The sequence below is a fragment of the Mustela erminea genome, chromosome 1 (genome assembly GCF_009829155.1).
Source record: "Mustela erminea isolate mMusErm1 chromosome 1, mMusErm1.Pri, whole genome shotgun sequence".
Classification (NCBI taxonomy): domain Eukaryota; kingdom Metazoa; phylum Chordata; class Mammalia; order Carnivora; family Mustelidae; genus Mustela; species Mustela erminea.
The window spans coordinates 84,901,431-84,917,255 of NC_045614.1; positions in this window are offsets into that span (position 1 = coordinate 84,901,431).

Genomic DNA, 15,825 nt, shown 5'->3' on the forward strand with positions numbered 1-15,825 from the left:
CTTTTTGCTTCTTTAATAATAGTGTGTAATATTTACTAAGATTATAGATTTTGCCTTATTCAAAACCACTGCTCATTCAAATAAGCAAAATCTTCACATTTTCGGGTTTGGCATTAACACAGTCTCCTCTTGTCAAGAGTTTCCCTGAGTTCTGGAATGTTGGAAAGACTGTACATTTTCAAGATAAGCATCAAAGAAACTTCAAGGACAAAGATTCCTTACATAGAAGATTTTTTTTTCTAAGTGATTATTGAAGCAAGTTGGACTTTCAGTAACCATGTCAAAGGAAAAAGACGATGGTCCAAACTCGAATTCTCTTGGCCAAATCTCTTTATCTGTATTATCCACCGCAAATAAGCAGAGTTCTGGTTGACTCATAGCTTTGATGTGTACAATTACATAAATTTAAAGTCACCTACATCAAATAAGTAACACTGTGTTTAACAAAGTACACAGGAAGCACGGTAAAATATATAGTCTGTTAAAAACTCCTGTCTACACTGTTATTCAAGGTAGGTTCTTTTGACTATAATGATTAAATATCTGCAATAATTTTTTTTCTGCTGAGTCTGTGGAGACTGTTAAAGTTATGCTTACCTAATTCTAAGCACTGTCTTATTAAGGTAAGTGCTAGTAATTATAAATCTTTATGTGTAAGTGTAAGGTTTTTTTTTTTTCACACCTTTCTGGTGATTAAGAAGGAAAAATGATGAAGAAGTTGATGATATTGATGACTGCATCTCACATACTGTTTGTGGGAGTGTAAATTGTCAGTCTTTCTGGAGGGCAATTTGGCAAGATCCCTCAAATGAGAATGTCCTTTGCCCTAAAAGTTCCACTTGTGAGAATTATTCCTAAGGAAATAATTGGAGAAGGCAGAGATGAATGTACAAAGATGTTTGCAGTCCCGGGGAAATGAAAACGAGTCTCAGTACCCAGCAATCAAAAATAGTTGAATAAATTGTGAAAATCCAAGCAACGGAATACTAGGAAGCCATAAAAATGGATTGGTTCAGTCTCTATATAAATTAAAATGAAAAGGTGAGTAATTAATTTTGAAAGTTTAAATACAGTTATGGAATAATATACATAATATGGTACACTAAGATATATTTATATGTGTAAACACAAAAGACTGTCGACACATGAACTAAACCACTTAAATGGTTCATCTCTGCTAGTCCCATTATGAAGGCATTTCTGCTTTTTAATTTTATTTACTTCGCTATTGGGCAACGTTTTCACAATTGGCTGGTTTTGTTCAAGAATTTTCTGTATTATTTATTTATTATTTAGGGTTGTGTTCCAGCACTCAGACACTCACTTTTCTCTTTTCACCTTAATCTTCCTTTGGAAGAAGGTTCCTGTAGTGTGTCTCTTGGCTAAGCTCAGTGCCCACGCTGACAAAGGTGTCAAGGCATCTAGCTCCTCTCTCTTTCCACCTAGGACTATGAAGCACACACATGAAATTCTTCCTCCAGGGCTCGATGCTAAAGAGAGTGACTCAAGGGCACAGGAGGAATTGGCTGTAAGGTTCACTGTAGGGGCAGAGGTTGCACGGAACCTCTGCTGTGGGTCCTGCTGCCCAGCTCTTGGAACATTCCTGGTTCTTGTCCATTTGTTAAATCTCCTCCTTAGCCACCTGCTACTCTGTGAGCCCTTGCTATGCTTCTAGTTAATCTGCCTTTTGATGGCCATAGTCTGCTTCTGACTGATATGCCTGTTTTGTCTTATACGAGGAAACAAAACTGTGTTTCTATCAAATGAAACAAATAAATAGCATGCACTATTTAGAAATAAATGCCAGAGCACTAAATAAAAAAGCAAGAGGGGAACAAGAAGAGAAAAATACAAAACGGAACCAAAAAACCCTTTTGACTTGAAATGGGTATAAGTGGTGGGCAACCAGGCCCATTATGATATGGACAAAAAACCTAAAAGTGAGAATAAAAGTCAGGGTGTGTGTAACCATGAGCATCTGATCAGTGTAATTAGTATATGTCAGGGAGAAGTTCACGTCTGTTTTGCTTTTCATAAAATAAAACAAGGGCTTTAATATTAAGGGTTTAATTCTTATTGTTCACTGTGGATTTATTGAACTATGAGTCCCTTGAGGAGGCCTGGTTAATTTATTTCATATGAAAGAGGTATCTTCTGTATTGGAAGTACTGTATTTTATTTAGTTTTGAATTGCTAAACTATCCAGACTCGTATCTTTCCCTTACTAAGATGTGATAGATTCATGGAGTCACAAATAATAATGGCATCATAAACAAATAAGACTGAAATGGTTTATATCACGACTCCTCTAAGCTGAAGACATAAATGTTCCCTTTTTTGAATACCTGAATAATTCAAGTAAAGGTATTCTTTAAACTTTTCCAGTATTCATATCTAAGAACATAAAATATTTTCACAATACAAGTACATTTACCAAGAGCAAATGTTTAAACAAAAGAACCAGGGTTCTTAATGAAACACCCTCAGGAAAATGTTTAAACTTTGCCCTTAAGTTTACTTTGTTCACTAATAGGCTTCTATTTCGAGTAGAGAGTAGGAAGGGTAAGTTCAACGTGTTAATAAGAAAAAAGTAATAATATTTAATTAATTCTGGCTGAACACACATGGTTTAATATACTTGGCAATATCATTCCATCACATGATATGATAATTTAATGGAACTTTTTTATTTAAATTGCTGGCAAGTTTATGAAATTATAAAGCAAATAGGCCATGCACTTGGGTGTAATTGACTGTATAAATGTGTTTTATACTATACTGTTGGCAAATTAGCCAATCCCTGTCACGGAATCAATTATTATCTAGCTGAATTCCACAAACACAATAGCAGAAATATTGCATTTATACAAAAAAACACCATGATTGTTAATCTTACATTGTGCATCTTAAAGCAAGGCAATAAACATTTATACACTGGATAATCGTCTTAAGATAATGCCACTGCCAAATGATGCACATTTAAAGATTCCTTGTTGTTGGAGACAGTCGTTTGGGTTTTATTTGTGCTTGCCTCTCCGGATCAATGAAGAGGATAATGGAAGCTTCAGTAGTTCCAGTCAAGGAGGGGTTCAGGCATTTGACCTGCGTTTAAGAGATGCACACTGCCCAAAGCCAGCATAGCACGGTGCGTGCCTACCTTGCTCTGGAGGCTTTCGAAACGATAACAGTGTCACGTGTTTAGACAGAGCTATCACTTTCCAAGTGCTGTCATGCACACTCTATCTTGTTACCTTTCCTAGTGAAAACGGTGGCATGGACGACCCAGAGAAGAACTCTGTTTCGTTCATTTCTAGTCTGGCTTAATTTAGCACAGTTTTTTTTGGACCAGAAAGAGCTTTCTTTCCTTTCCAGTTAGCCCTCCAGGGTTCCCAGCTGAGGCTGCTGCGAACTGTTTGCTGGGAAGAGCCTTGACACCAGCGTTTTGGATTCTGAATTGTCCAGGAGGCAGCCGCACTCGAGATAACTAACATTTTCGAAACCGCATCTGATGAGACCAAGCATACCTTCTCCCAATCGTTTGCATGTAAGCTTTATAAAAGTCTGTGAGGCTTACTTTTCTCATTTGATGAGAAAGCCAAGGCTTAACGAGTCAGAGAGATTTATCCAAGACGATACATAGAGAAAGGACAGAGTTAGAACATCCATCTCACAAGGGCTGATTAAAAACCTTTGTTCTTTGTGTTAAGACAAAAATCCTAAGAGCAAGACCCTCTTTCCATAGATGCTGACCAGAAACCAAATCTGCAGAAATCTTAGCTGAAGCTAAGTCAACAGGGAAACTTGTAAGCATATTCCTTACAAGAATATTTTTCTCCTGAAAGGGAGCACATTCTTTTTTTTCCCTGTTCAGCAGGGAGTAGATTTCTTTAAATATCCAGCTGAAGCGCGTTGTCTCCTCTTCATCTTTTTCGTATTAACTTGAATACATCTTATAATATGCCATTTGTTTTAATTGAGGTTTTCTGCCCTAAAGTATTTGGACATTCCTTCCTTCTGGAAGGGTCTTTTGCCCTTAAGAGTTTCTTTCGTTGTTGTTGTTGTTGTTTTTAAATGCTAGCTTTGATTTGAATCAGTTTCTCCACTGCTCCCTTGGCTTCCTCCTCTTTAACCTTTGAATTTCTTCTGAGTCTTATTCTCACTCCTTTGTAGTAGTCAGCCACACTGTTCGAAGAGCTGCAGTCTCCCAGAGATTTGCTTTGCGCCCCGAGGTGGAGGAATGACAAAAGAGAGAAAAGAACCTTGCATTAAAATACTGAGTTTTCATTTCTATTGGGCTTTGTGGGTGTGTGATGTTCAATTAATATTTGACAATAGTGAAAAGCTTCATGCAAGTAAGCCTTGCCTCCAAGCTACAACTGTATTTAGTATAAGTGAATACATTTTTAAAAAACTGAATAGCTTTTATCATGAGATTTACCCATCTTTAGGGTATCCAAAAGAGTCAGTAAACTCTTAAAAATCTGCAGAGGTCTTTCCCTACAAGATCTTTTATAAAACAAATATTTGTTGAATGGCAAAATTTGGCCCATGACCACTTCCCATTCCTTGCTTCGGAAGAAATGGGAAGCATTGAGATATGGCTGTGACTTTTTATAATAAAACAAAGGTAGCTTTCAAGAAACTTAAAGAACAGTTACAGATGATGAAGCAGGTTTTCCAACATAGTCATTAGTTTAAAGGTTTATATCAAACTTAGAGCAACTATAAATTAATTTCTACATCCTTCTGAATATCCTTTTTGTAACCACTGGATGAAAGCAAGTTATTTTCCAGCTTCCCTTATCCACAGACTGAAAAATGTGAAAAATGATGAAAAGAGGAACAACAAATTTTACCACCTCATCAATCAACATTTCAGATTTGGACAACAATATTTTCCCTAAAATACCAGGGAGAGCCGTGGCGATGAGGATCACAGCCTCAATCATAGAACTTTCATCTTTTTCTTGCTGACATCATTCAGACATTTGTTCAACAAATACTTGTTGACTTGTTTAGGATTTTTGCTATGTGAAACATTTAGATCCTGCAACTGTGTTCTTAACCGAACGACTGGCGGGTGAGTGAGTGAATATCCAGCCCCCAAATCTATGGGTGTGGGTGTGTGTTCCCCTGGACATCCCCAAATCGTCTTAGCTTCAACAACTCCAAACATACAAAACGCCACAGAGTCCCCCTAAAACTGGCTCCTCGCTTAGTAGCATTTATCTCCTTGGGAGAAGCACAGCTTCCAGAAATCTAATTTAGAGATCCAGGCTAGAAGTTGTAAAGTGGTCTTGAACCCCTCTGTGTAAATCAAAGAACCCACCAATCAGTGTATCCTTAACACCTACCCATCCTGCCTCAGAAATACCTCTTCTCCCTCAATTTCACAGTGGTTAGTTCTGCCATTTATGATTTCTCAGCCCCAGCTTATACAAGTGTTCCCCAAACTCAATGCAGCAAGTCTGATTCTTCCCCAGGTCCTTCTCCATGTGGTCACTAACTTGTTTTTTACTGGAAAACTAATCTTTTATGTCATTCTTCTGCTCCAAAACCCTTATGATGCCCCCATCTTGAACAGGACAAAGGCTAGTGTACTTAGCATGAGGACAAGGTCACTCATGATCTTGCCCACTGGAGCTCTCCACTCTTGTCTCCCAGCACATCTCTACACTGACACTGCTCCTACCAGACCTGCTGTGATGCTGTATTTGGAAACAAGAATCTCACATATTTCCATGACTATGAGTGCAATTTTTTTACTGATTGGTCTCTATGGGCCTCAAATTACTCATATATTAAATGTAGCTAATAATATTGACTACTTTCTCTGGATGTTGTGAGGATTAAAATAAACTAATTCATGCAAAGTCCTTGAACAGGCTCCAGCACACGCTACATTTGGGACAAATATTAGCTATTATTGTTGTTAGTGTGATTCAAATATTGCTTTTAGTCTAGGAAGCTTTTATTCTCCTCATCCTCCTGGACAATTCTGACTCCTAATGACCATCCTCCTTGGGAAGCCAGCTCTGATTTGGCAGGAGAGTTACTCTTCTATACATCTGGGGTTCTTGGTTCATTTATGTAATAGAGACCTGCTTGACTTAAAATCATATATTGGCTTGATTGTTTGTTTCCTCCATTAAACTTTAATATCATTAAGAGCAGATACAAGGTCTTAATCCTTTTTGGATGCCTTGGAAGGCTAGCAAAGTGCCAGCCATTTAGTACGGGGACGTAAATGATTGTCAGTTGAATTAAAGACATATGTTACATGACATTGGACAATGAAGTCTGCTGTGTGACTTTTCTCCAAGCTTAAGGGGACTTTAGAAATTTTAAAAAATTCTAATAATCCACTCTTAACCCTAACAGATCTTGTCCTAGGCTGTTGAACAGTGGAAATTCCCGCTTGGGGGCATCTTTCTCAGGTGTGGTGGAAGATTGGCCCAATCTATTGTTTTCTATATCATACTTCAGACAGAAATGGAATGGGTGTGGCAAAAATATCCTACCTTACCTTATCTTACTTATATTTTCTTAGTTTGAGGTATAGTATATCTATGCTAGTAAAACTCAGAAAACATTTCATTCATTTACATGTGACTTATGCCAGAAACCTGCCAGAAGAGTGTAGATATGAATCAAAAAATGTGATTTATTATTCCCCATATAGAAATAATTATCTGTGCCCATAAGATTCTCCCAAAGGGACAGCGTGATATTTAAAACGGGAGAATTTATAGCTCTCACACATATTTGCATCTTTTACGAAGTCGATAATATTTTGAAAAGAATTGTGTGGAATATGTGGGTGCCCTCAGGCCTGTGGAGGATTCCAGTGAATCCTGCCAAATATTATATACTGTAAAGAACTCCAGCTCGATTGGCAATCTTAGCTTGATCAAGGGGTGTGGAATATTAACTTCTTGAGGTGTTAGCGCTTACAAGGAATGGCTCTTACACCCTAGGTTTTCTCCAGGACGTTTTCTCAAGTGTGTTTTGGTACTTCCCGCGTGTCAGAGGGAATGAGAATTAATTTAAAATGATTGATGATTTGGCAACCATCGAATGAGAATGATTCACTCCTCCCCTCGTTGGCAGTCAAAACTCAATTCGGTTTCCTGCTTTCTGCAACCTGTGAAAGTTTTCTAAGTTGTACTAGATGTTGTTGAATATCTCCGTCAGAAACCTCAGCTGGCTTGCCAAAACAGCTTCTTGCCAAAATAAATCCAGGAGAGGCAGACGATAGGTTACAAAGGCGAATCTTTTACACACATTTTTTCACAGCTGAATGCTAAGATGACAATGGGTGATTTAAGCCTGGCCCACTCAAGGCAGACTTAACTGGTCAGAAAATGGTTCAGTTTCAGCTGTTTGGGGAGATTTTGATTAATTTGATTCTTAACTACCAGTCCCTTCCCCACTGCCTGTCTAGCCAAAGTTCCCTAAATTGGAAGAGCTTGTCCAGTTATTAACAGTTTATTACAAAATAAGATCTTCTATCTTAGGGCTTCTTAATCTTTAATATGCATGTGAATCTCCTGTGGATCTTTGTTAAAAGGTTCAGTAGGTCTGGAACTGGGGCCTGAGTTTCTAACAAGCTCCCAGGTAATGCTACTGGTCTGCAGAGCACAAGTCTCAAGTGTCTGGATGCAACCTCAGGCCAGGATAGATCCCTTTCTGCCACTCTGGGTTTCTCTACAAAGCAAGATGAATGCAAAAGTAGATATTTTAGCATAGTGGAGTAAAACAGACATTCCAAAGAGCAAAGAGTCCTTCAAAAGTCATTTAGAACTGGGAAAGCTAAGAACTGAGAAATGACATGTGTTCTAATTTCTTTCTAGATAAATTAACAGGCCAAAATTGCATGAGCTTTTGGTCTTTTTCAGTGTCCCCCCAAAATGCCAAGAATAAGAAAAATGTTTATTAGAGGTTTATTTTCCCACTTTTGAAACTAAAATCCATTCTAGCGGTATAAAGGACAATCTTTAAACTCCTTAAAACAATCCAAGGGATGTGCCGGCCACCCCCTGATGGGGTCCTGTAAAGGCTGCTGTTTGTGTCTCATCTGGACCTCTTGGTGTACCTCGTGAGTGTAGGCTAGGAGGAATTTCCCTGAGTCAAATGAGGACCTTCTAGCCAAGTCAGCCAATCTCAGACCCCCTCCTTACCCTCCTACTCCCCACTGCCCTCGGAGCTAGACAGATGACCTCCTGGTGTTCCAAACACCAGCTTCCTTGACTCAAGGTGAGTCCGACTGTAGTATAGCCCATGCTTCAGAGCTCCACATTTGATCAGGCTGGAGATGACCTCCAAGTGTGTCACCTCATTGCTTGGTTCCTTCCCCTGCTATACCCTGCTTCCTTCACTCTCCTAATTTGAGAGCACTCCCACAATAAACACTTAGCACCATAATCCTTATCCCAAGTTCAGCATCTAGGGAACTGATCTGAGATAGATTATGTCATCTTTCTTCTACCAAAGTCAAGAAATGCATTTTAATTCCAGGAAATGTCACCAGGTTCTAGAAAGAAGAGAAAAGAAGAAAGGAAAAGAAAACAAGAGAGGAAAAAAGAAATGAGCCATCTAAATGGTTGAAAATGACACTATGATATGGTAGTAATATTTATTTCTTGCTCTATTTGTGGTTTAGAAGAGAATAATTTGCTCATCCTTAGTAGAAGGAATTATCCTTGTTGGGTTTTTTTTTTTTTTTTTTTTTTTTTTTTGCCTAAGTAAGATGAGATGGGATAGCTCTCTCTGCTAGTGGTATCTGTAAGGATAGCTAATGCTATCCTCTCTTCAGCCAGAGCCACGGTCACTCCTGCTCACCTTCTAAAATCCAAAAGTGATAGGGCAAAAAGCAAACTCTCATATGAGCAGGGCATACCCTAGACTGTTCAGGTTTATACAGATGAGCTGTGTTCATATTGCAAAGATTAGGCAATCATCTATGTATGATGTCTTCTTACTTTATCTTGTCTTTGAATGAATGGGGGAGTTATAAATAAAATGTTGTTCAAGGAGGTGTATAAATAAATTGGCATAATTAGGTGTCATAATTAGGTGCCCAATGCTGTTCCAGACACATTTACATAATTGTCAGTGCTGCAATGAAAATAATTGTTTGCCAGGATTGCTTCTGTTAAGGCTGATAGTTCCTTACTTAGTATAGTTTGTTCTAAGTGGTTGTTTAGAAAATATTCTAAACTCTGATTGTGGAATTATTGTACACAGTCTTAAATTTTGGTTTATTCTTTAAAAGTAAAGCAAAGGGCAAATGGCTCGTTTTTGGAAACTTTATCCACTAGTGGGGCTGAGAAAAATTTAAGTTTTTATACACATCCACATGAAGAATGAAATGCATATTTTTGGACAAATAAAGTATACTCTAAAATTCAGCTTTTAAAATCTAGACCTCTCTTTTGGGCATTAAATCGTACCCCTGACTAATGAGTGACTGTCCAAAGTCAACTGAAATATGGTTGAAAAGAAATTAGTATGCTCCTGTCTGAGAAAGGAAGGTGGGGCAGATGTGTTCTTGTTGCTTAGAACCCCTTTATTAATCTCCTGTCTTAAGCTCTTGGCTTTCTGAAATACTTTATTATTTTTTTTTCTGAAATACTTTATATAATACTCTTATTCCAGACATCCCTCATATCCTCTATGTCTTTGCTCAGATGTCACCTTCTCAGAGGGTCCTAGTGTGCCCACTCATTTTTAAGAGTCTTCTTCTTTGCCTTCTTGCACTGCATTGCCTTAAAAAAAAATAGTATTTACCATCTACCAGTCTACATGATTTACTATTTAATTACACTTACTGCTTATTGTCTGTTTTTCCACTCTAGGAAGAAAGTGTTACGTGGCAGAGATCTTCACCTTAAAAAAAAAAAAAAAAAAGGTAGTGTAAAGAACAATTAAAAGGAATTCATTGGTTTACATTAAAGTCCAGGGATAGTTAGTTGCAGGCATGGCTGTATCAAGGGGTTCACATACTATCCTAAGACTGTGTTATTTTTTTGTCTTCTGCTTTACTTTTCCCCTTCATTCCAAGGCAATTTTTCTAGGTAGTGGCAAGTTGACTTGCAGCAACTCCAGGTTACTTTGTAAGAGCTGAGAATTATCAAAGCAAAGAGGAGGTCATCCTTCTAATAGTTGCAACTTAAGAATGAAGACTGGCTTTCAGTTCCCATTTCAGAGCCAGTCACCATGACCAGGGGTGGAAGGAGCATTCATTGGCCAGAACTAAGTTCCACACCCATGCCTGAAGTTTGGTAGTGGGATCGACTCCACCTTAACCCTGTACTGGGGTAGTTTCCTAAAGGAAAATCAAGGCTATGCAAAGATCTCATATTTGTTGATTATGCTTCTTTGCTGGAAATATAAGCCATTTGTAGTTTAAATATTTAAGAGTTTTTTAATTCTGAATTTTGATGCTCATCCCTTAGAAATGACTTATAGATCTATGAATGCCCTCACACATTTCCTTTCTGGCCGAACAAATAATACAGCAATGAAAAATTCACGTGATTATTTACAACAGAAGAGCTAAGTTCTAACCCATTTTCCAGGCCACAGCTGGATTTAAATGTACTTCATATCATTCAGAAGGATTTGTTGCAATCTCACTCTTGATTCCGCAGCTCCTATAGCCGTAGACTTTCCTGGCATTTAACTCCATCGTATGAATGTATTTGTGTTATAAAAATTGCCCCTAATATTAAGTAAAATGGGTGTATCTCTTTTCTTCTAATTGCCCTGTTCTATCACTACTAATAATTAATGGCTCTTCTGCTTGTAACATCATTTAACTTTTAGGTAGACAGTTATATCTCCCTGCAGCCTCCTTCAACTAGAATGAATATTCCCATGCTCTTAGCCATCTCTCATAGGTCTTGTTTTCCAGACCTTTCATCATTTCTGTTGGTCTCTTCTGAACTACCTACAGCCTATCTTCTTTAAAAACACAATGTCAGAGCAGAATCAGTTCTTTTGTTTAAAACATTTTTGGGGGGTGGGGGAATATTGTATAAAGCCTCTTTTCTCACCCACAGGTGGGTCCTATTATTGCTTAACTGGTATTCCCCAGTGTTACAGCTATTTGGAAATTTACCAATGTCATCACCAGACCCCTGCACAGATGTACAAAATATAATGAAGCAATTATTTAAAAAAAATAAAACTAATTGTTAAAAAAAAAACTTTCCAAGTTGATCCAGCTGTTAACTCTGACCTGCTTAAAGCAGGAAGTTTACATATAAAGAAGAGAATATAATCTGCAGGTGTAGACACCCCTTGATATAGAATCTGAGTTAAAAAAAAAAAAAACTAACTTAAGATACTTGTTGTGCTATTTGGCTTTGCTCATTTGAAAAAAAATATTTTATTATATACAACCAGACCTTTAAAATTACAATAGACACTGAGGTATTATTACACAATGGGGAAAAATGACACTAGGTTATGATTTGGAGGAATCTACCTGCCATTCTACAATTAATGTGCTGATCATATTTTCATTATTATAGATGTGCCACAATGGCATATAATTTTCCTGTGAAAAGTTGTCATTTAAGACATAGTACAATCCAGAATGCATGTTTTATAATACCACTTTACTTTCTGATAGTCCAATGTAGTGTATTGTCTGATTACACACACATATTCAGTAACATACTGTTACACACCCAACCATGCTTCTTTAATGAAACTTCAAACCTTTGTGCAATATCAATCTGCCAAAGAAAGTAGTCCCTTTGCAGGTGATACAAGCAAACTCAGCTGCTTCCTTTTTAAACTTCCAGTTTCCTCTTCCATAATCAATCTAGTTGCTACGATTATCTATGTGACAGATGTTAAATAGAGAGATGTTTAATTTTCCCAAGGTGTTATTATATACTTATTTTATGTTCATTTGTTTTCACTCATTTAAGTGCTTCATTGAAATGAAATTTCCTTGATGACTGTCTTGGGTTGCGAGAACTCCACATCTTATTCCTAAATAAGCCTTCCCTGACCTAAAAAGCATTTTACTGTCCTATAAAAACAAATCCTTTTTGTTTTGTGTCTACCCTTCTAGCTAATGATTAGATCCACATTTCCCAGTACAAGGTCCATTAGCTAGTCTATGGCCAAAGGGTCCTCTGATCAAATATGATTAGGATGCTGTGTATTCTGTTCTCCTCCTGGAGAGGGCACATATGTAGATATGAATAAAAAAAGGCTTTAAGTAGTTCCAGAGTAAAGAAACCTGTTCAAGGTAGTGTTCCCCAACATTTTTGAGCTTGACACATTTTTACTCCCATGTAGCTCCTATTAACAGTTCTTGGAAACAACTTGGGACACTGAAATATTGGTTTGTGACAATATTTCAACCAATGGTACTTTCTCTGTCATTTTCAGGCATAGTGTTCTAGACCCAAGGAAGTAGTCCAGTGGTGTTTCCTTCATTTCTGGACTTCGCAAATGTGAAGACAGATGACAAGATGGAAGTACACTCCATCTTGAGTTTGGAGGGGAATAGGAAGAGACCGTGCCCATGCAAATTTCTGGAAGGGGAAAAGAAAGGAATAATGACTAAGTACCTATTACATTCTAGACACTCTTACTCTTATATACTTTATGTACATACATGCATTTATTCATTCAACAAATATTTAGGGAATGCCTATTATTCCAGGAGTTGTGAATCAGTCCAGAAGGCAAATTCCCCATTCTGATGGTGCTCAGACTATCACATTGAATCCTCAAGAGGTAAGGACTTCATCTTCATTTTACAGATGAGAAAATTGAAGCGCAGAGACATTACACAAGTTGTTCAAGGTCAGAGAGATAGTAAGTCAGCATGGAAATGGTCTGGAAACACAGAAGACCTCCTTGCGAGCCCCATATCCCAGCCCAGACACCTGTATGCAGGGTTTTGGTGCCAGGGAGTTCCAGTGGCTGGAACAGGAGGTGAGATCAGGAGATGCTAACTGGGAGACAGCTCATCAAAGGCATTGTCCTCCACATACTTTATTACCTGTTACACACCCTCTTTACCAACTGTCTGTAATAATAAGAAGAGTCAAACCTGGAGGCATATTTATGTGGGTAAATAACACTCCTCTCCTTTCCAAGACAGTTTTGTATCAGCATTCTCAGCAAGTACTTTCATCCTTGGTTTCCAACCTAACTTTATGGGGAAACTTAATCTATATATTTACAAATCACTCTCTGACAGTGAGCCTCAAACCCATCTTTAAGTTCACAAAACCTCTTATTCTGCCCCTAACAGCTAAGAATATGCTGTATGCAGAAGTTCTTCTGAGTTCTTGGCCTGTGGCTTTCATGGGGATGTGAACGGACTGTGAATTCTAGGTTGGAGTCCTCATTTTTCTACTTGCTTTGAGAGTATGAAAGTATGAAAAATTCAGACCAGGTTTATTCCCCCTCCTCCACCCCCCAACTGCAGTTTCTCCTGCTTCCTTATATCCATGACACCCTTTCAAAACTTGCTGTCAGGAAAAGATTTGAAAGGTATTCAGGCAACCTAGAATCCTTTCCTGGGTCTTGCATCTCTTGGGGGTAAATCTCTTCCAAGTTGCCATTGAAGACGTTGTCTTTCATGCTCCTATATAGAGAGCTCTCCCTGAGGAACTTCTTCACACCCTAGGCTTTAACTCCTGTTCCAATGTTGTTGACTCTCTAGTCTCCAGGTGGGTATTTTTTTCTGAACTCCAAACTCTAATTTCCAATAGCCTCATTGATCTTGCCATCTAAATGTCTTGCAAGTACCTCAATTCACCCTATCTAAACCTGCTCCCCTACTCAGCATCCCTTATCTGACATCTGCTCTGGGACTTAACCACTCTGTAGTTCTTGCCTTTGCCAGGAGGGAAAATTTTATAGTTATTCGTCTATGTCTCTAACTGTTCGAACCACGAAATTTCACTCATAGCACCACCAAGACATTAGTATGCTTACAGTTTGGTCTTCTGTCTCCCCTTCTAGACTGTGAACATTCTGAGGACAGCTACCATGTCTTACGTGCCTCTACGTTCCCCATGCTTAGCAAGGGCAAGTGAGTGTCAAATGAATGATAATTGCCTGAATGAATGTAGAAATAAATAAAGTGCAAATAAAGGTAAAAATGATTGATAATTACTGAGCGTGATCTATTTGCTAAGGATACTTAGATTTAAAAGATGTATGAAGCCAAAATAAAGTAGTAAAACAAGAGGAACAATTGTCTTTATTTAACCCTGTGTTCAGTGGTGGTTCTGAGAAGCTTTATACATACAACACGATAAAGAGCCTTATGGGAGTGTGCCTCCAAAAATAGTAATAAGACAGTACCTATGAAGTGTAGGGTCTTTTCTAATTTTTTAAAATAGCTATAATTTTAGGTTTATGTTTTTTCGTGTTTTTTTTTTTTGTTATGCCATCACGGTGTTGTTTTGGTATGACATTAGAGGTGAGGAAAGCCTAAGATGGTGGTCAGAACATTTCTCCAAGTTTGGCAACTGTCTGGCACACTTCTTCGGGTCTGGAATTGCTCTACCCAACTCTTCCTACATTTTCTTTGGCTTACTGGTCACCTTTGCCTTTAAAGAGTACATAGCGTCTCCAGCTCTGCCTCAAGTTTGTACAGATCAATTCTGGGATGATAGGAAAGGGTCTTGGAAGTTGAGTTTCACTCTCCTTATCATTGAAGGCAGAAGTTAATCTGGATATCAAGCACACTAATGTCCACAAAGAACCCTTTCTGCTTATGGTAGAACAACAATAATGAGACTGTAGCCAAATTTCCCAAGTTTCTCCACATATAAATAAAAGAATCTTAAGCCTTCTGGTCTTTAAGATGTTATCTGTGTTCTTATTCAGTTCTCATTCAGTACACAAACAGGGGAGATTCCATAACTTTTCGTATGATTCTGTTGACACTTGCCTTTCTGACAATGAAAAAAGAACTATGTATCCTATATTGCTTTTTAAACATAAGAACTTCATGTTGAAATGACAGTCTATCTGCTACACAGAATAAAGAACATCAGACAAGTTATCTAGAAAATGGGGACAGAGATCTTCTACTTCTAAGAAAATATATATGAGCTCTGATAGCCAGGAGTATAATGTAGTAAATGGGCTTTGGATTCATAAATAATAACAGCAGATACACACTGGCTTCTTCTATAAGTGAAGTTTCCTGAGTGTGTTACATAAATTAGCATAGTCCATCTTCCCAACCACCTTCTGAAGTAGGTACTGTTTGTCCCCCTTTTGTAGTTGAGGATATTGACTGACAGAAATGTGCCTGGGACCAAGTAAGCACATGTGATGGGAACAGAATTTAGACTCAGGCAGTCAGATCCTGGAGACCATGCCCTTAGCCTCCAGGCTGTGTTGACCCGGCTCTTAAAATCCCACAATGTGAGCCCAGAAACCTCTCTAAAGCCTTAGTTTACCACTCTGTAAGAATGATAGTACCTACCATCCAGGGTTATGGTAAGGATTAGTGAATGTTGAATGTAAAACTTTTATCGGAGTGTCTGGTATAGGGAAAAGTCTCTCTAAATATAGCTATTATCAATCAGGACATCAGGACATATTTCATATGATTGTTCTTAAACTGTGTCAGTGTCTCAGAAGGAAATAAATAGCATGCTTACATTGATGATTGAGGTCAGTTTAATGAAGAAGCCATTGTGGAAATCCAGCAGGTGGAAAAGGAAACATCTTAAGGCTAAAGAGTAATTACTGAAAGACTTTACCACCCCCAGACCTGAGCGCGACAGTACAGGGAATGGTTTCCAGAACTTTCTTTCCTGGAAGGCT